This window comes from Crassostrea angulata, chromosome 5 (assembly GCF_025612915.1).
Source record: "Crassostrea angulata isolate pt1a10 chromosome 5, ASM2561291v2, whole genome shotgun sequence".
NCBI lineage: Eukaryota > Metazoa > Mollusca > Bivalvia > Ostreida > Ostreidae > Magallana > Magallana angulata.
This window is the reverse complement of record NC_069115.1, coordinates 43,359,346-43,382,102: the sequence shown is the minus strand read 5'-3', so window position 1 is coordinate 43,382,102 and position 22,757 is coordinate 43,359,346. Positions and strand designations below refer to the sequence as shown.

The following is a 22,757-nucleotide window of genomic DNA, read 5'->3' as shown; positions in this document are numbered from 1 at the left end:
TCGTAGGATATAAATTTGATAAAATGCTTAGTCTTAAGATCGAACATTCAAGTTTAAAGATTAATCGACCTCCCGCAGGTAAATTTTCTCTAACAGTGATATGAATGTTTAAGAATTTTTTTATCATAACATTTTCAATTTTTAAGCGATCTAGGCGAAATTGACTGACCGTGTGTAAATATTCTTTTCGATAAGATTTTATGAAAAATATCATAATCATAAACTAGGTTTGTATGAGCGAGAATTCTTGATTTGTTTAATAATAAAAAATCTTTTATTTATTTTCAGTTTTGTGAATTTTTCCCTCCAAAGATAAAATCATTAACTATGAGAAAAACAGCACAATATCCATGTAGTTTTTTTCATTTTGCCTTCAGAAAATCACCTGCACTTTAAAACGATTAATTGCGCTAATATTAAACTTATTCGCTATAATTTTCACCAAGAATTTGTTTACCACGATCAACAGTCGATTCAAATGTAAAGAAAAATACTTATTGATAGGTGTATTTAAAATAAAGTAAGTTGATGTACCGGCTTTAAACATATTTGTACATTACATTTTTCTACATACTTCTAAGAATTCGATTATCATTTTATATATAATTATATCTATAAAGAAATATACATAAAAAGAAACAGGATAACAAAATAATTGAGATCTACGGTAGGCATACTGTAAATGCAAACCAAATACGTACCTTTAAAACGTGAAAATTTGCCGGATCCACCACAAATCAATTCTAGACTTTCAAATAAAGACGTCGCACATTGAAATTTATTATTCCCGGGAGTCAAATCATACTTTATTCCAGACGAACAAACGATGACATCCTCTTCTGATTTCAAAGCAATGGCGAAAATGCCACAGACTTGAAACACAATCAGAACTGCTCTCATCTTCCCTATAGTGTCCTAATGCTTCTCCAAAACTGCTTAGCTTTTTTTCTAAAGACGGCATCCTCTTAAATACAGATAACTGGATTTGGATCAACGCGTCATCGGCAAAGTAATCGAATATGATACGAGTACTGCTGAATACGATGTCATCAAACTGTCGTCTGTCAAATGAAAAAAGTTTCGGAGGTAATTGAATGCAAAAAGAAAGAGTGAGGGGGAAGTACACGAATAAGTGTAATCTTTACTTAAGTACTAGAACCGACACTATACGATAAGAAGTAATATTTGTCGAACGTCTTTTATTAAAAATGTAATCTAAAAAAATTAAAAATTGAAAGTAAACATATATACATGTTGTAATTTTGATCGTAGGTGGTCGTACACGTACGACTTATTTCTTTTTTTTTGAAAAGACAGTTTCTCAAACGGTTTCTAGAGAGTCTTGTTGGTCAACAAATAAACCATCTGACCTGCCCTAAACTTTGACATATGATATTTTTGCCATCACCATAAACTTACATTTAGTAAAGAAAAAACGGAAATATTTAAGCTTTTAGTTTTGGACATTTTCTTATATCTTTATAAGAGCTTTTCTTCGTAAGAAGGTTAATAGTAGTCTTAGTTTTGATAATATTTAATAATTGTTTTAGTAGTCTTGCTTTGTTTTGTTTATGATATTGTTAAAGAACTCTGTCAGCGAGTTTTATTTTGTTTGCGTCGAGTCAATTTCCTAAAACTATATGACTTCTTTAGTGTGTATTATTTACGAACGAAAACAAGCCTCAAGGTTTGTTTACAGTGCAACGATTTCTGGTCTCTTCATCTCGATTGTAATGCTCAAATAATAGCCAAACATTCAATATGCCAATGTAAACAACTTGTTTACATCAAAAATGACAAAAATAAAATTTATTGGAAATGCTGATCTTAAACCTTGTCTAGAATCATTAAAATCTTTTATGTTTACATCTAGGTTTCCATGTCTGCTTTTAAATTACAATAAACTCTAATGAAAATATTTATCATAAATCGTGTCTAGATTCCTTTAAAATATTTTCTCTTGTTACTTCTAGGTTTCTTTATGGACATACATCATTGCTAATAATGTACATTAACGCTCTCAGGTCATTGTAGCCCTTACAAAAAATTAGTGTTGAATCATTTAAATTCGCTAGGGCCAAGTTTCGTGGATTGTGGATTTTTTTGCTTAAAGGCGTGTACTTTTGTGGATACGTCGGTTTTCAGTGAGAAAGAAACATTGTTTACAAGGAATTTATGTTAGCACTTAAATCAACCTGGATAAGAAAACTTCTTCATTCCTCGCCTAAATGGATGTACATATTTTAGAAGCTGAAATGAATACAAGTGTTAGCAACTTATGGTCAAAAGGTACTGAATATACACTAAAAATATGTAAATTAAAACATAATTGTTTCTGGAAAGAAGTACTCCTGAGCTGGACCAAAATAACTGATTGCCAAATAACTATAAAAGAATTAATTCCATTTGAACATATATGGTATAATCCAAGAATTAAAATAAACAAGGCATCTGTATTTCTAAAACAATATTTTAATAATGGTATGATTTGTATTATTGAGCTTTTTGATCCAAATGGTAATTTCTTAACTTATGAAACGATTATTGACTCAAAGGTAAAAACAAATTATGTGAAATATGTAGGACTGAGGAACGCAATTTTTGATTATATAGGGACACAAGTAAAACAAAAGATTCAGCCATATATACCAATGCCCCTAAAAGTGTTTTTTAAAAAAAAAGAAGATGTAAAGATATATGCAATTTACTTACTAGAGAAAAGAAAAAGCAAGTTACCTCGGTGATAAATTGGAGAGAAAAAGGATATGATATGAATGAATTTGACTGGGGAAATATATTTGAACTTCCATTTAAAGTTACTCTTGAATCTTAACTCCAATGAATGCAATATCAAATACTACATAGAATTGTTCCAACAAATAATTATCTCTATAAAATTAAGCTTAAGGACTCTCCTCTTTGTAGCTTCTGCAAATTAAACATTGAAACAATAGAACACTTATTTACAGAGTGCCCTGAAGTTAAGGATATATGGTATAGAATTGAAGAGCTTTTCTTAACAAAATATAATGTCTCTTTTGTTTTTGATAAAAGTAGCATACTTTTCGGTAAATACAACAATAATAAATCATACAGAGTTCAGAACTTATTGATACTTATTGTAAAACAATACATTTTTTCCTGTAAATTCAAACCTATCCAAAAAGTATCATAATTGCCGACAGATTCCTTATTCAGAAATGCATGCTATTAAAAAAAACTGCAAATATTTAGAATATGTAAGAGACTGGAAAGCAATTTGTGATTTGCTGTTGGTAGCATATATATTAGCTATTATTAAAACTTTGGAACCCAATATCCATTGCAATTATTACTATAAGTAAAATATACATAGCTGATTTATGTTTGATGTATATGATGTGATTGCCTGTCTGTCTTTTTATTCTCTTTTTATCATATATAACTCTTTTGCAAAATATTATTATATATAATTTTTTTTGTACCAAAAGAGTTTCAGTAAAATGTTTAAAAAAAGAAGAAGAAAGATTTCTAAATTTGTTTTCGTCGAGAATGTAAATTCAATAGGGGGGGGGGGGTGTTGTAATTACAAATACCACAAAAATTGAGCCACGGTGAATTCTACTGATTCCTCAATAAGCGACAAAGCGATATTTGTTTAGCGAATATCATTTTGTATTTCCATGAACGAAATTTTGTAAAATTATTTCCCAGTATTAAGAAATACAAAACAATCAAAGATCATAATGTAAAAATAGATAAATGTTCATTTGCAATATTGTATATAAGAAATAATTGTATAGTTTTTTAAATGATGTAGTAAGTTTTAAATTTATTTTATTTCATTAACACTTACAATTATTAAAAATCTCTTAAAAGTTATTAAAAAATTAGTTCATATATCTTTTAAAACTGAACTAAACAAAATTATAAAAGAAAGGTATTTTTATTTCATTCAAAATTAAAAAAATTCAATAACAATTTCTTTCAATAAGATGCTTATTGTGGAATCTATTTTATTCGTGGGGGTCAATGTTCATGGGTATAGCCAAAATTTTTCTGGTTCTTGGGGTCGAAATTTTGTTGGTAATGTAATTAGGATAATTTTGATAAATTTTAAACAAATGATTGTGTAAAGCTTCGTTGGGATGTGAATTCGTGGCAAGGCTACACACAAAAGCCACGAACATTGGTCCACCACGAAAATTGATGATTCCACAGTATTGTAAAACAACTTAAATTCGCGTGCGATGAATGTTTGGCAGGTTCCAGTGGTTCAGTGGATTCGCGAGAGCCTCCTCATCGCAAATATTTTAGCAATGTTCTTGTCGTATGTGGATAAGGCTTCGTTGCGAAATTTTGTCACCACTAACTTTTCCCCAATAATTGCAAATAAAAATCGCCGCAAATAAATGTTGGATCCTGGACACCTGATCCCACCTCTATCTTTTTAGAGGTACGTGTTGCTTTGCTTTGAATTTGTATTTTGCTACATTATAGTTATTTTTGAGAAGGTTGATATTTTGTTATTGTCATTATTCATTTAAACTACAGAGCATTAATCACGAGTGGTTAGCAGTCTGTCCCCGAGGATACTTTTCGTTCGGTACATCCTCTATTCACGAGTAATATATAACATTACCACATTATTATACTTTCATGTTAACTACTGAAATCTGATTGACGCAGTTGATAATCCGTTCTTTTACCATCAGCGTTAGCAACGCACTTAGCAACGGGAAACACAACGAATTGTTATATTATAAATTGTAAATTATACCCGTACGGTTCGCCGTAGAATCTACGCCATTTCTATACAAAAGTAGTAAATTTTCCAGGAATAAAGACATTCAATATAATTAAATAAATAGCGCCTGTTTGGGAGGGTAACAATTGAATTTGATACCCCTCGTAAACCACTCTTAACCTCCGCTTCGCGTCGGTTTGACAATGGTTTTCTCGGGGTGTCAATTTTAACTGTTACCTTCCTAAACAGGCACTATTTATAAATTGGCAGATGCGTCGCCCAGTGTAATAAGGCGTCACTCCTCATAGTCTATAAGAGACAGACTCTACGAGTTCACTTGGTGTCCCTCAGAATGTCCTTAGAAATAATGAAGATATTTCATAAGTACAATGTACATATTCCCAGTTTTAGTGAAAAAAAACAACCGCTCTTACAATATATTAAAGAAATGCATTGTTTCTCTCACAAATATACATGTATTTGCAGATTCTAATCCTACGTGTTCTATTTCTAAGTGTTCTGCCAAAAAACTGTAAAACTTGTGACAGTTTGATCACAAGGACCTACTTTACAAGCAATCTAACTGGGAAGATATTTAGTACCATAATGCGGGAATACCTGAACTCGTATGTAAATTATGTAATGTTGTTTGTGGACTCATCAATGTTGGTAGAACCAAAAGTTAATTTTAAAAACGAGTATCAGGACTTCCTTTGTATTTCCTTTAATTATTCTGTTTGGTCTACGAAAGTTAGTTTTCTAGATAAATCAAAGTACCGACGAACTGACGGGAGCTGATTTTATCGATGTTTATTTATTTTAAATCAATGATATATTATTTTGCATAACAAGTACAGGTAATTTTTAATCTGTATTTGAATTACGCACATTTTTATAATATGAATTTTCGGACTTTTTCGACGCAAGAATGTTGAAAAAAAAACCCATATGAATCATGTCAAGTAATGTTTAAAGATAGAATCAATTCAACCAAACTATGTATCAGTGATAAAAATATTTCTGGAAAATTTATGGATCCTAGCAATATTGAATTCTAGTCTCGTTCAACCAAACGCTCGGCTATCGCCGTTAATCTCCGACAAGCAAGAAAGACTCTCTGTTTGTCGGAGATTTACGGAGACAGCCGAGCGTCGAGTTGAACGAGACTATATTAATCACTCTGGCGTAAGAATACATACGACTACAAACAATATCTTAAATGTTCGTACCATTAAAAAAATATGTCTATTTTCAAGGTATTTATAAGTAAGTTTCCTTGCAAAACAATGCTTTAGCATACATTATATCAAATTTATCAATTATTTTTAAGAACTAAGTCATGTCAACAGTGATGATTTGTGCTTTGGTCCAAAAACTGTCTCACTTTCGGTTTGTCAGAGTACTGCATAGGAGAGTTGATTAAAATAAACTCCTAAAAATCACCTTCATAGCAATAGCCTATCAAGGAGTACGTCATTCCGGAGACAACAAGAAGAGTTCTGCATAAGAAATCTAGATACAACCTGTCCGCATGGATGCAATGTTGAAAAGGTGGGGTATTTTTCAAGTCCTCATTGTAACAGAGTTAATGTAACGGTGACAACACCAAGATACTTGGTATAGACATGGAAACCGGTCTTATAACGAGCCAAGTATACACGATCATTCCTTTGATTTATACTACCTTATGTAAAAAAGCAATTGGGTCTCCATCACATTTGCACCAAACTTTTCTATGTCCCTAATAAAGAGTTAAATAATCTTCTTGAAAAAGTCAGGGTAATTCCAATTTTTGGTTTTTCCACACAGAGTCGGATCCATGATTATGGATATTGCTAATTATTGGCTTTTAAGGCCCTTTCGCAATTGGAGCACGAGCAGAAGCGACAAAATGTTTGTGCGACCAAAAACTGTTACCAAAATAATTGCATATGAAAAATTACTCGTCCGAAACTCGCACGGTTGAGAGCTACCGTTGTGCGATGTAAACGCATTGTATATTGCGATTAATCTTGCGTCTGGATGCGACTGCTGTACAATGAAAGCGAGTGTTGTAAGATTATGCTATAGGATCGCACGAGTGACCAGATTATCAGTCGATTGAACGTGCACCAATGCGATAGGACATGCGGGGCTCGTCCAATCATGCGTTTCACTGTACGAATGTTCGTGCGAGTCAGAGGGGGTATATATATACATGTCCCACCTGTTTGCGAGACTCTTCTGTAGAAATGATTGAACCGAAGATACCGCCAAAGAAGATAACAAAAACAACAGTCAAAATCAAGGTCAATTGAGGCCTGAAACAGACACCCTTATACAGTGTATACTGTATAAGGGAACTATTCGCCCCCGTTTTATTTTCGCTCATTTCGCTCTTTTTGTCAGTAAACGGATTAAAACTTGGCGAATTCCAATTTCTTACATTATTTCTCTTTGAACAAAACGTTGTTGGGGAAAATTCAAGAGGAGCCAAAACCGTAAGTAGAAGTGAAAATGTCACGGGGCAAAAATAACCCTGTATCCAGTATATACTAGTGGCAAAGCATAAATACTGAAACCGATAAATCTTGCAATGATCGTAAAACGTTGCAGGATCACACGAGACAAGTTGAGCAACAGTCTCATGGTCGCACAACAGACGCATAAACAGGTGCGATTTATTTTACGATCTTTAAAAGTCGTGCATCGCTCTTGCGAGTACACAAAACGCTGTAAAACGTACTAATGTTCGTGAGTTGCATTGCGATAATTTTTATCGTATTTGGTCGCGTCTGAATAGTGTGAATATCCACTATTTTGAGGAGACTTGATGCGACCACAAAATCGCATGCAACGAATGCGAGAGCTCGTTCAACGTATGCGATAGCTCGTGCGAAGCTCAAAAATTTCAATCGCAAAGTGTTGTTAAGTGCTCGTGTGCCAATTGTGAAAGAGGTTAACCCCATGCATTTTCAACTATTGCTCCCAAACTCTTCAATTACAAACTCTACAAGGCCTTATTTTCTAACATCTAAATGATAATCCTTTAAAGTGTTCATGTTTTTTTCACCCTACAACTATAGTCCTGCCAAAATCGTCATTATTGGTGATGTTAATATTTAAATAACGAAGACCTAAGATCGCTTATTATTGAAGACTAAAATTTAGGGAGCCTACATATCATTCATTATGCATATAGAAATCTCGTATTAAACATTTTAGAGGCCAAACGAAAACTGTCTAAAGTTTTTAATAATGTACTGGTCCCTGCTGACAAGGCAGGTAACAACATTGTCTTTGTTTGTAAGGCACATTTATTTATATTTATTGCAATTTAATGCATTTTTAAAGAACTGGGTTTGAATTTTTGAAGTAGTAATCCAACTTGCACCTTACAACAACATACTCCAGAGGTGGGATCAGGTGCCTTTGAGGAGTGAGCATCCCCTGCCGACTTGTTGCACCCATCGTGTGCTAATTGTCAATATCATGAAAAACGGAAGAAACCGTAGTTAGTCCGGTGTATAACTGATGGTCTTACCGTAAATAAAAATATTTTACAAATTTTGTGTCTTTTCATAAATAATTTTTGGTTTATTTACTTTCTTCGAAAATTAATTCTCATAATTTTAACAATCCAAATTTGAAAAACGAACACTGAGTAAACAACGTCATACATAAAGATTGATACGCCCACAAAACACTTCAGTACCAAATTTCCACAGGAATACTTAAGGATTTTCAAAAATGTAAATAAATCCAACTTAGAATAGATGAAAAAATAACACGAATTATGTAAAATATTTTTTATACAAGCATTCTATTGTCAAGCAAGTTCAAAGGAATGTGGAAAATGCAGAAAAGTAAACGCTGTTCCGCAGTAGAAACTTATTTATTACTACCTGAACTAATATGAAAATTGATTTGTTTGTGCATCGAGATATACTCTTCATGAATGTAGATATATTACTACATCGTCAAATAACATCGAATTCTAACACAGGATGAAGCTCTACCATTCAGTCAACTGAATGTAAACTGAATAGTCTGGAAATGTGACTGAATGGCATGGCTATGCCATTCAGTCACCTTTCAGTTGACTGAATGGCAGATGTTCATCCTGTGTAAATCCTTCCCTACTACTGTGAAATCATTAGATTTCGTGGTGGCTCAATTTTCGTGGAATTCGTGGCTTCCTCTCTTCAACGAATATACACCTTAACGAACTAATAAACAAGGGCTATAAAGTCATAATCCTTTTGTATGTATACGAAAATACACGAAATTACGTACCCTTGAACCTGTTAAATTTAAGCAATCCACGAAAATTAGACCCCACGAATTTTAATGATTCCACAGTATATATGCCACTCCCATTATAACCATATATAGACAGAAATCGTAATCATGAGACATTCAGCTTAATTATACAAAGAAAATCGATAAACACGTGTAATTATCAAAGAATTTATTTCATTTCGGCATGTATAATAATCTGTTATGACGTGAATTACACTAACACAGGTGACTGTACTGTGGTTTCATCAATATTCGTTGAATATCAGTTTATGTTCATTGAAGTGCAATTTCTTTTAACATTTTCTATTGATAGGATCATTTGCCACGAATTTACGTATCCTTGAACCTGTGATTTTCACTTTATCCACGAAAATTGGTACCCTTGAATATTAATGAAACCACTAGTACTGAAATCTGATTGGTTTAGACGCAGTTGATAATCTGTTCTATTACCCTATGCGTTAGCAAAACACTTGGCAAGGATAACACAACGAATTGTTACATGCACGTAAATTTTGCGCGTACGGTTCGCCCCTTTTGCCCTCGTTGTCAGCGGGCAAATTAAAAACTGGGCGAATTCCATTGTCGCAATTATATCTCCTTTAATAAAACTGCGTCTGGGCGAATTAAAAACGGGACGAAATCGTTTGTAAGAAGTTCGAAAATAACATGGGGCGAAATAACCCTGTACTTAAGGTATGTATGTTTTTGCAATGCTAGCTTCCTTCACAGCTCTTGAAGCACACAAAAATAAACTATATAATCTGAATGATGAACTTTTAATTTTCGCCTATTTAAACATAAAGATGTATAGCACAGAGTTCACGAAATTTGCAGCATTCGAGCAAATTTGATTTGGCGTACTTGATAATTGTAATGCAAGTATCGTTGAACCATTATAGTGTAATTGGGAACTCTATTCACTATGAACGATTGGCAGTGAGATTTGTCACGTCAGCCTCAACAAAAACGATTACTCAGCAAAAATAATACGCAAGCTGTTATAAATTGTATAGTTTATGCAGAAGTGAAAAAGCACTGACTTGTACACCTGTGCAGAGATTTTGGTGAATACAAAAGAATGTTGGCGGCTCTGTACTGGATAAGTAACGAGATAGTGTTGAATAGTTTAGAGAAAACATTCCCTCCGAGGGCCAAAGGCCCGAGGAGGGGATGTTTTCTCTAAACTATTCAACACTATCTCGTTATTTATCTTACTTAAAAAAATTCCCCCACTGAATCTCCAAGAAGCATTGACCCATTCATAAATCCACCTGTGCTGTAATACAATGCATCAAGCTCATTTTGAGACTCTAATAGTACCATACACAATAGCCTAACCAAACACACCCATGGACGAGTGAATGTTATAGGAAACCATTCCGCTGTACTGAGCAGACTTAAATGTAGATGATAATTTTTTTAACGCAAAGTAGATAAGAGATAAGATAAGATAAGATGTTTTATTTGGTACTTAAAGGCCATTGCCCACTGTACATCTAGGCATCATATTAATATGCAACATAAACATGTTATATACATAATGCATATACATACAAAATTTGTAACAATACTGTATTGTTTTGACATAGATTGTCATAGAGTTAACATTTCTTGTCTTATTGACAGACCTTTTTTGATAAAAATTGCTGTACATTTGATGACATTTTGGTCATTGCTGTTAAAAAGCTGGTCAATACAAATTGGAACCTTTTTTCTTTCTGATGGACAGTGAAATAAAAAATTTCATCTTAAGTCCGCTAACATTGGACAGTGAAATAGAAAATGTACTTCATTTTCAATTTGTCTTAAATTACAAAGTTGACAAAATCTATCCGCACTATCAATTCCCTCAAATCTACCTTCTTCAATACGTAATTTATGTAAGGAACACCTGAAAGAGGCTAATGCCTGTTTTAAGGGGTAGCTTAGAAAGGTGAGGTAACTCTCACATGTAAGTTGTTTTTTGAACATCACATAGAAAGCACACTTTGGTGAATTGTCTAACTTTGAGTTCCAATCCTGTAGGGCACAGTCTCTCACCCTTTGGTTCAATTCTGACATAAAGACCTTTGGATCTCCGGGTCCACCACTTAACCAAACGTCCCCAAAGCCGTAGTGATTTAAGACTGATTTCAATTTAGATACCCAGTTTGGAGTTGAACGATTGCTGCACAAATCCAAATTATAAAGCATCTCGAAACACTGTCTTGGATATCTTGTAGTTTCCATATTTTGTATTTTTAGCCAGTATTTCACTGGTTTTATCATATATATAACATAAAGGGGTAGTCTTCCACATTCTCCTCTAGCCATTATATTGGTAGCTTTTTTGCTTATTCCCAATATCCATTTGCAAAAGTCATTCTGTACAGCTTCAATCTCTTCGTTGATATCAGTTCCCCAGACTTCTGCTCCATATGTTAGAATAGGAACGATAATGCTGTCAAAAAGTTTAAAACACACCTTGGGATCACGGTTACTCAGGATTTTCAAAGAATGTTTTAACATATTTAATGCTTTTCGTGCCTGTAGTGCCAGTAACTTGCAGCATTGGGTCCATTTCAGTCGACAGGAAAATGTGGTACCAAGGTACTTGTAGTAAGACTCAACATCCATAGGTTTCCCGTTGAACATCCATTTTTCTGTCCCTGCAATTGCTCCACCTCTCTTGAAAACCACTACTTTTGATTTGTCCATATTTACTGATAGGTTCCACTTCAGACAGTACTTTTGTAGTACATTTAGTTTCTTTTGAAGTCCATTTACAGTGTCTGATATCATAAGAAGATCGTCAGCAAACAGGAGGGCTGTTATATCCGATATTTGTTCTGTAATATGGATTCCTTCACACTGAGAGTTGCGTAGCATCTCAATAAATTCATTTATGTACATAGAGAAAAGCCATGGGCTTAGAATACATCCTTGACGGACACCGACATTACATGTAAAATATTCAGTAATTTTGTTTCCAATTTTAACACAACTTAGCACACGGTGATAAATAGACTGTAATATTGTGATCATCTTACCATGTATACCTTTGTTGATAAGACAATAAAATAGTTTTTTACGATCGATAGAGTCAAATGCTTTGGAGAAGTCTATAAAGACACAATAGATCTTCCCTCGTTTTTTTGTAATGTATTTCTGCACTACAGATTGTAGAACAAAAATATTGTCAATTGTGGAATATCCATGACGAAATCCTGCTTGTTCCTCGGGAATACAACCCATGGTCTCAGACCATAAATTGAGTCTCTTATTTAGAACTGTTGTGAATATTTTGCTACAGGAATCAAGTAGTGAGATTCCCCTATAGTTATTAGGGTCTTCTCTGTCTCCTTTTTTAAAGAGAGGAATAATCACACTTTTGAACCAAGACTCTGGAAATTGTCCTGAATTAAATATTTGGTTAAAAAGTTTCCTTAGTAGGTTTCCTACTTCTTTGTTGGAATACTTGTAGAATTCGTTTGGGATTCCATCTTGTCCAGGACTTTTATTGTTTTTTAGACCTTTGATAACTTCCTGAATTTCTTCTTCTGTGATTTCATTGTCGAGAATCTCATCAGAATTGTACGAGCACAAATCACAGCCTTCCTTGTGTTGTTCTAGCATAATATTTACATGTTCAGTAAAGTCATTTGTTATGGTCTCTTCCTGGTTAAATAAGTTGCAGAAGTAATTGGCCCATTTTCTGGCTGAAATAACAGGTTTTTTCTTCACTGTTGATTGGCTTGACTTCAGCAACTTTATAGTTCTCCAGAACTCGGTAGAGTCTTTGGTCGCTTCACACAATTTATTTTTCATAAATTCTCTATAGTCTCTTTCTTTACTTATACATAGGTCCTTGTATCTTTTCTTACATTCAAGGTATTCATCTAGCTGTTCTGCTGTGTGCGTTACTCTGTACTTGTTAAGAAGTTGGCACTTTGTTTTCTTGAGTTGTTCACACTCTTTGTCGAACCATTTTTGATTGATTCTTTCTGTATTTGCCTTAGTTGTTTTTTCACCTTTTACTTCCATGTGCTCACCACACCTCTCCAAGACACCCCTCAATTTACAGACAGTTTCCTGCGTACTTAAGTTACATGACTCAGTAATACATTTAATTTCTGATAACACATCAGGATTATGCATATTATGTGAAAATTCAACAGATTTACTCATATCCCACTTGAATTTTGGTAAATGTTCAAGTTGTACATCAACCTCCATGACTTCAATACTATTATTAACAATATTTAAAGTACAAAGTATGGGAAGATGGAGGGAAATATCTACATCTAATACTTTAAAATCACTAATGTACTTAAACATTGCTGAATCAGCTATGCAGTAATCAATTGTACTACACCCTCTGTTAGAAATAAATGTAAAGTTTCCTAACAAGTCACTGTTGGTTCTACCATTCACAAGATGAATTCCCTCCACAGCACACAGATCTAGTAATTGTTTACCAAAATGATTTGTCTCTTTGTCCTGGTTTTTTCGCTTTTTACAGAATTTATCCGACATATACAGTTCGTCCTCACAGTCTTCTAACACTGGGATATACTTAATTGAATCATCAAGCATATAATCTACACTAGCACCTGTTCTTGCATTAAAGTCACCAGCCAGTAGTAATCTACAGTTATTGTATCTTGGGTCATTTTTTATTTCATATACATCTTCTGCTAGAAGGTCTATTCCACATTCAGTGTCTCTAGAATTGTAGTATATAGACCCCTGTGGGGGTAGATAAATAAAACCCAAAATTAAATTTGGGCACTCTTGATCACTAAATATATCCTTAATATGCAAATACAATCTATCATCAACACTTAATATTTTTGTTACACTGTACTGTAGCACCAAAGACCTCTTAACTAAAACAGTTACACCACCTGCTGGCTTATTACAAACTGTACGCATGGCTGAAAAAATTACCCATTCATTACTTTCAAATTCATGGTCAAATTCATTGTCTCTTGTCTGAAATGATTCTATAAAACCAACAATATCATAATGCTGTATCAGGGAATACACTTCACTTTTATTGGAGCGTAATTTACTTGCTAAACTTTCTATATTCCATGATACAACACTAATGTTCATCACTGGTTGTACATTTTCAATAACAATAGAATAATCATTTGTAATGTCATTATTTACAATGTCCTTATTTACAGTAAACAGTGGGCGGCCGAGTTCCTATTTATGAGCATCGTTTTCCAGATCTTCTAAAGAGTACATTTTGCTTTCGATTCGGAGCTTATCTCTAGTAAGCGAGGCCTTTTTCCCGTTATTCTTTGCTTTTATTAGGAATGGTATTAGTTTTTTTCTTGTGTCTCTTAGTTCGGGAGGGAAATCCTCAGTTAGCCTTGGACGATTCTTGTACGGAATTTCTCTGGATTTATGAATAACCATTTCCTTGTCCATCACACTTGTTAGCTTGATCATTATTGGGCGTGGGTTCTGCGTCTTCTGTCCTGGTTTTCCGAGTCTGTATGCCTGGTCGATATTGATATTGGGTAACTGGAGCTCTTCCATAAGTGAGTAGGCTCTCTGGTACGTCTCTTGTGGTTTGGTGTCCCCATCCTCTATTCCATGCAATATGACGTTATACTGCCTTTTCTGATCTTGGCTTGTTTTAATTTTGTTTTCGAGCTGTAGCACTCTATCTTCTAAAGCTGTATTATGCTGTTTCAAATTTTCTACCGTTGTTTCATAATTGTCTATCTTTTTCTCAAGTGCCGCTAGTTTATCGTTAATAGAGCGAATGTCTTCTCTTAAATCTTTACCTAATTCTCCGATGGCTCTCAGAACGTCCGAATCTCCTCGGTTTTCAAACGTCAGCTTTCTCTGTGTTTGTCTTGTGAGTTGACGACTGTCATCCTCGTTCAAGGGTCCTGGGTTTAATTCGACATCACCACACTGTTGTAAGGCTCTGGACGCGATTATGGACACGATTATGACGATCACCAATACACAGCGAGTCTTTCTCAGAGCATTTTTCAAAATGGCGGACGGAGATTTCTTCACAGTTGACTTACAGGTTTTGACACTTATTCGCATACTTCGACACAGAAAAAGGCCTATCTGGAGCCTCCAAAGTCCAATGTCGATCATGGTTATACACTTACTGCACTATGTATATTTTTTACAATCTGTTTGCCTAATTTTCAGATACGAGTCAAAGTGCGACAATATTCCCTTTGTTGTTAAAACTAAGGAAAGGGAGTGATATGGTTCAAGGTTCAAAGAGGAAGTCTAAAAGTGTTTATGGAAGTGATTCATATGTGATCCCAAATCTATCAAAATTAAGAAAAGGAGATATATCTGCAGATATATTGTTAGAACTATATATGATAAGAGTTAAATTTGGCCCCCATAATTCGCCATTTTTTAAATGTTTCGGGTACAATAAAATGTTAACTAATTTTTAAGAAGAGTTGATATAAAATATATTTTTCATGTATTTATTTGAATTATTTGCACTCACTGGCAGTATATGACGTCAGAAGTGACGCCATTTCTATAATGCAATCAAAATCAGCCAAAAATTGACATTTTTCTTATCTATTTACGAATGGGAAATATAGAGCGCATGCTTGAACAAGGAAAATATTTTTGTCACTTATTAGTCTTGGCTAGATACATCTCTGATTCAAATATTTCATTTGTTCAAGAATGCGCTCTATGTTTTCGGAAGGAAAAACTGCTTGAAAACAAGCTGTTTTACGCTCAAAATGCAAAAATGGCGGGAAAAGGTTGTCTTTACAATGTCGTATTTCTAAATTGTGGGCACTTGAACCAAAATGAATATTATGTAAACACATCATATACATACCTGTACTAAGAAAACAAAGAATGATAGTAAAATGATGATGTTCATTTTAGGGGGCCATTTTAGGCCCTTATCATATATAGTCCTTTCATTTGTGGCTTATCGGATATACATTTACGGATGGCAATATTCTATAAATTTGGATTTATGTTGGAAATACATGTTTTAACATTTTGTCATTTTTATTTGTTTTATGCACTGTTAAATATTTGAATATCCAACTGACGGGCGGTTGGATATTAAAAATATCCAACTGCCCATCAGTTGGATATTTATATATCCAACCACTGCTGATTGAATAGTGAAAATAAACTTTGACAAAATACAATGGGTGACGTCATAGAAGTTTTTTAAGCAAAAATAATACGCAAGCTGTTATAAATTGCATAGTTAAAGCACTGAATTGTACACCTGTGCAGAGATTTTTGTGAATACAAAAGAATGTTAGTGGCTCTTTTCAGTTAAATAATTTCTAAGGACAATTGATGTTAGATATATCCCGATCACTAACTAAATGTAAATGAGTTATTACGGGAAATAATATAGGACTATCCCCTCAGTGTGCGACAAATGTATCCACAGTTCCATCGGGTACTATATATTCTATATATCAGCTTTTTTATCGACGACTTTATTTCGCGATTGACTTCAGATTAGCTGGTTCGCAACGACTAATGTTTGCGACCAAGCCTTATCCAGACACATCTTGTTCAACCCTAACAATAATAAATGACTGTTTCGTACCGGGATATATTAGAAACTTCACAAATTTGACAAACAGGTATAAATTTAACTATTCCCAACTTACTTAGGTCTTTTATTTGAATGACAAATACATAACATATAAGGACTTATATCACACTTAAAGTGTCTTTTAATAGAATTACGTGAATGTAAGTGAATTGTTGTTACACAAAGATTAAAAGAGTATTGTAAATGCATGCATTGCGATTGTCATGTTTTACTCAATCTGCTCTATTAGTCACTTCATACATGTTGTCAAATTTAAATCCACTTTTAATGCGTATTTTTGTTCAAAACACCAAATGATTTGAAGTCAATCTTAATTCTCGTTTAAAAAGTAGTCAATTGTTTTATTTAATCTTTTTAGCAAGGCCTTGGGTTCTGAACGTAGTTTGACATATGCTACGTACATATCAAGATACTGTGGAATCATTAAAATTCGTGGGGCCAATTTTCGTGGATTGCTTCAATTTTACAGGTTCATGTGTGTTCTCTGATACTCACAAAAGAAAAAATGACTTTACGTTCCTAATTTTTTTTATTCGTGGAGGATGTTAATTCGTGGGTGAGAGGTATCAACGAATTCCACGAAAATTAAGCCACCACGAAATCTAATGATTTCACAGTATGCAGAGTTGTAAAGTACTTTTTTTTTTAAAATCAAAGTGCCGACTCTTTTTGACAAGAGTAAGCATATACTAGTAGTCATTAGTAAAACGCAAACAAGGTAGACATATAGATAGTGATAATTTTTCTGGAGGTGATATTTTTGTTTCAATGCAATACATCCGGAAATAATACACCACATCGCCAGCGAGTTGCGACTGCACTTACCTCGCGTTGTATTCAACAGGAATTCTCTTCAAAACAATGTTTTGAATAAAAATTTTCAGATGTGAATTATGCAAATCCCGAATTTTTGTAGTCAATCTTTGAACGCATCTATGACATCAATTTTTGAACTAACTCTCTAGTATACGTTATCAATAAATAATAAAGCATAACCATAGGTTTCATATTTAATTTTTGAAATTGATCATTACATACCAAAGTAACACGTTTAAAATCGATCAACAAATGGACAGAACGCCATTAGCTCTGTGAGAAAACAATCGTGGAGGCAACACTGACAAAAAAGCATTCTGTGTATTTCCGTTTTAGAGGATTGGGACGACAAATTGCCAGTCACGTGGGTATCTATAATGACAAATAAAATAAACATATTTCAAACACGTATAGAACTATTTCAACAGAAGTTTGGACTTTGAATAGTTGTATCAAACAGCATCATGACATAGGCCTATCTCTCTCAGTGCTGGCAACTCAACCATGGCTCTTTGAATTAAATAAAATTGTCTGGCTTTTGACTGAAGACTACGAGTATACAATTATTGCATATTTAGATTAAAAACCAGCGTCATTTTTAACTTGTTTTGATGCAAGAAGAAGAAAGGTACACCCTACCGAAAGTACATGGTTTTGTTAAAATGGTTCTATTCTTTTGAAAAAGGGTTTAACGGATAATTGAATTTTGTACTTATTTTAGATGCTACATATTCTTACAATTAAAAGCCCAAAATCAAACGTTTAAAATAACAGGACCGACAGCACTTTGTAACTAAATTTAATAGAAAATATTGTCTTCTCACCCGTTGCTTCCAGTAACGATGAAGGGAAGCTATGACACACCAGACGTACAACGTCTTTGATGTGGTGAGTGCAAGCTCTGGTAGGCAGCCAGGCACTGAAATGCTCCCCTCCCGGGCAGGTGCTCGTGAGACAAGGATTGACACAGACTGCGAGAAGAATACCAAACAGCGGGAGAAGAGTCGCTGCATTCATCCCTTGTGTTTTGAGTCTTCTGTCTCCAACGAATTGAGCAAAACTCAACCAAAACATTTAATCGTTTTTTTATATACCTGACGGAGGTGGCAAAACACTGGTCAATTAGCACCTGATTGGCAGGAATATTAAAGTTTACTTAATTGGTATATGATCATATTGGTATACACAGCGAACCGAGATCTATAAGTCTTTATAAATTTCTCTATTATTGCTACGATATAGTTTCATGTATATGCAGTGATTAAAGAAAAGTTTGTGAAATCTAAATTTATCCTTTTACTTTCTTTTTTAATTTTGAATATTGTCTTTGCACGATATAACTGACTTTGATTGTGTTTGATTATTTATTTTATTCCATGCATATAATACTTACAAATATGGAGTATAAAGTCTTAAGCAATGGGAGGGGGGGGGGTCAACTACTTGCATAAAAAAGAAATATACAGTACATGAAATAATAATTACAGTACACGTAGTTAAAATCAACACACTTCTTTGTTTAGAAGAAGAAAAAATACTAGTTAGAAAAGACAACGCCCTTAAAGTATTCATAAGAATGATTATGAATATTGCAGGAAAATACATAAATGATGACCATGTGTAGCATGTTTTGTTTGAAAAGTTAAAATGCAGGAATATGATTGATACATGGTTTTAAATACATTTTTATCTTAAATTTTAAGAATACAAGGGCCCATCTGACCTTCTTACTAGTATTTGTAGTATTAACAATTCAGAACTGCATTTTCTCTTTTTACAACGTTGTGAAATAGTGTATGAAGACAGATGTTGAGATATTTATTCCTCAAAATATAGAAGTGGCTCTGGGTGGATCTAGTATCTTAGCAATTTATACTTATAATTATGATAATTGCCTTACAAAAATGCCCAAAATATTTTTTAAAGAATCCATTTGCTTCACAAAGATAACTTTTGCGTTTAATGGCCTAAGTTTTGTAGAAAGTGAAATTAAAAAACTGAATTGCGACCATTCGCAATGTTTCTCGTCCGGAATAGACAACAGTCTGACGTGAAGAAATTTTCCTACTCTGTACTCTTTGCTTATGTTACATAAGATGTGTGCTGTGGTTTTGGACACATCGGAGACATAACCAGATAAACTTTCTTTCAACTTTCAATTAGCATTTACATTTTCAATTCCTTTCCTGTGGCATAGAGTAGGGTTTTTCCTTGTAGAAATGTAACAATGTACAAATGATCTACGTGGGCAGATGTAAATTGCCTTTCACTACGTGTTCCATGCATATTGGATAGCCAACGCGTGTTCAGTCAATGACATTATACATGTATAAACGGCAGGCTTAGGATAAATTACATTGTAAAGTAATGCATTACATTACCATTACTGATTATGATTTTGGGCATTAAATTACCATGACTTAATTTTTTTGAAGTAATGCATTACATTACCATTACATGAGGAAAGTAATGCATTACCATTCCATAACTTTGTGAAAAGTCAATAAGTTTTAAAAAAGTAATTTAAAAGCTGAATAAAAGTTTTGCAAACGTTTCATATATAAAACATATCTACAAGTTCATGTTCATTATCGTGTTCAAATTTATTGACTTATACAAGATTGCTGTTGCACTTTATGAGCATCAAAGTTTCAAAGATTTCATCTTTTAACAGCATCATGTTAGGTTTGGAAATTTAGGATATAATAGACTTTGACCCGTGTGTGCATGGGTTGACATTGCAAATGATATCGGACATTTACGAAATAGATACATCGATACACGTATTGTTGACATCACTAAGCTTTAAGCCTACAACGATGCTATTAATTTCACTACCCTCTGCTTAGTTAAAATAATCTAACTGTCTCGGGACAGGCCTTCACCACAGTTAAAACGCCTCCCATAAACCTGTAATGTAATAAAAAATTATAGAATATCTCTGAAACGATGAACAGAAAATATAGCGAATTTTCAATGAAAATTTACACGTATTTGTATCACCGTTTCTGGGTTTATTAATGCAAATGTGATATTGTGGAAACATGAACTAAAGAGTCACCGGTGAGTAAGCGTGAATGCAATGCGCATGCGCAAGATTGTAAAATAAAAATAAAAACCCAGATGACTTCCGGATTTTTAAAACGTATTTTCGTTGATTATTGATTAGTGTAGCTTGATTGAGAAAAATAAAAACAAATAGGTGATCTTCAAGTACCAATGATGTTTAGTATATATAAAACAAAAGACAGTACTCTTCCGATTTCTCGGTCTTAAAGCTAAAAATTCGAGTCTATAATTTTAATATTGTAACATAGCATAGTGTTCAGTCAATAATAGAAAAAAATACATGAATCTTGTATTTTATATCTGTCCAAAACTACTGTACTTAATATACAACACAAATATTGAGAGAGAGAAGAAATCAGAGAGAGAGAGAGAGAGAGATATTATTTTCAAATGAATTAGTACTAAAAGTGAGTTTTAAGCTTCCAGAGATCATGGTTGGACAGTGCATTCTTTTAAGTGCATTCTTTTTTTTCGTTTTTAAGGGGTGTCTGGTCTCCATTGTAATGAAACACAGCCAAGATAAGGGTTGGGATTTGGGGTGATTCAATTAGCACCTCTTTAAACAATTGATTGTTTTTATACTTAGAATACCTTTCGGACATTGTGTGTTGTTAACACATTCTTCAAAGTAATGAATTCATTAAATGCACAACTAATAACAGTAATTTTTCAAATGATATAAAATTCTTAAGAAGAACCATTGTCGGATACCCACGGGTGATTGCGTCTTTTACTTATCAATAAGTAAAAGACGCGATCACCCGTGGGTATCCGACGATGAAAAAGAACACTCTTGAATGTTATGAAATTGTATTATATAGCTAGTTTTTTTTGACAATTTAAGAGTGGTTTTTTTTTAATCATACAACTAAAATATTTTTATCTCAAGAATTTTTTCTTCTTTAAAACAATTTTGAATCAAATGAAATTTCAGTTATTCAATTCATCACAATGTTATGAAAATGAACATGCATTAAAAAGCATAGCAACGCAAAGTAATGCCATGTAATACTATCATTACACTAGATTCTGGAAAGTAATGTATAACATTACCAATACTTGTAATGCTCAATTTGTGGCATTACACATTACTAGCATTACTTTGAAAACATGTAATACATTGCAATGCATTACCATTACATTTATACTGATACAGTGCGCTACCAAATTGGTCGCACCGTTCATTGTATATAGTTTGATACAGATTTATGGAAATTTCATTTGACTAAAATAAATTTATAAATTCCAAATGTTGTCAACATGCGCAATAAAAATTATGCACCGAAGTGTTGAGTAACCAGATGTAAAACTATAGATATATGCTTACTTGTCCTAGGGTTTACGAGAGCCTTTTTTCAAAGTGGGTCAATTTGGTCCCAAAAACGCACTTCGAAAATTTTTTCAAAGTGCGTTGATTTGATCCAAAATTTAACGCACTCTGAATTTTTTTTCTACAGTGCATATTTTTTTTAAAGTGCGTTGCCACAGACCCTGGTTGTCGCGCATTCTTCTCGCTGAAAAGCAGCATTTATCGCGTGGTTGTTAAAACAAAGCATAATATTGATAAGGTCCCAGGATCATGAAGCATGATCCTGGGGCAAGGCCGCGAACCAGTTCATCTTTAGTTAATCGCGAAATAGAGTCGCGAGTAAAATTTAATTTACGGTGATTTTAAGCTTATGGATATTTTATTCAAGTAACGTTTTGTTCAAACTTCTTTATCAATTTACATCAATTAAAGCTCCAATGTTTGCAAAGAAAAATTCAACTCCACTGTACGTCAAAAGCGTTATTTTTTTTTTTTTTTTGCACCAATATCCGTTATTCTTCATGAAGTGTGAGACAGATGGTGGGACGGACAAAAAACGGACAACAACGACGCACGATGTCTTTGAAAAACCAATGATGTTTTCTGTCTGTGAATCCATTAAAACTAAAAGAATATGGACGGATTTTAAAAAGGGAAATTATTCAATTTGTTAAACTTTCATATACAACTTCATGGTGTATAATATATTGTCTTATAACAAATTTTGAAAATGAGTTGTTGATTTAACTTTTCAGATCGTTCCCTAAAAGCTATTTTGTTATACTTGTATGCAATGGCTGTCAAGTATGAATACATTGGTAAAATTTATTTTAAAATATGTTTTAAAAATAGGTTGCTCATGAGAATGAAAAAAGTAAACCAACTTTTTTACGAAAAACATTCGCGAGTTTTGCGAAAACTTCGTGGTCGCGAATAATTTTCGCCGCGAACCAGTGCTTACTGTATGAATA

The 22,757-nt window shown here is 33.5% G+C and overlaps 1 long non-coding RNA gene across 1 annotated transcript; it reads right to left on the bottom strand.

Moving 5' to 3' along the window:
• Positions 1-17,589: 17,589 nt before the first annotated feature.
• LOC128182735 (uncharacterized) lies at positions 17,590-18,461 on the bottom strand. Its single transcript, XR_008243460.1, has 2 exons — positions 18,233-18,461; positions 17,590-17,780 (listed from the first exon to the last, which is right to left on the bottom strand). It is a non-coding gene; the product is annotated as an uncharacterized LOC128182735 (long non-coding RNA).
• Between the last annotated feature and the right edge of the window lie 4,296 nt (positions 18,462-22,757).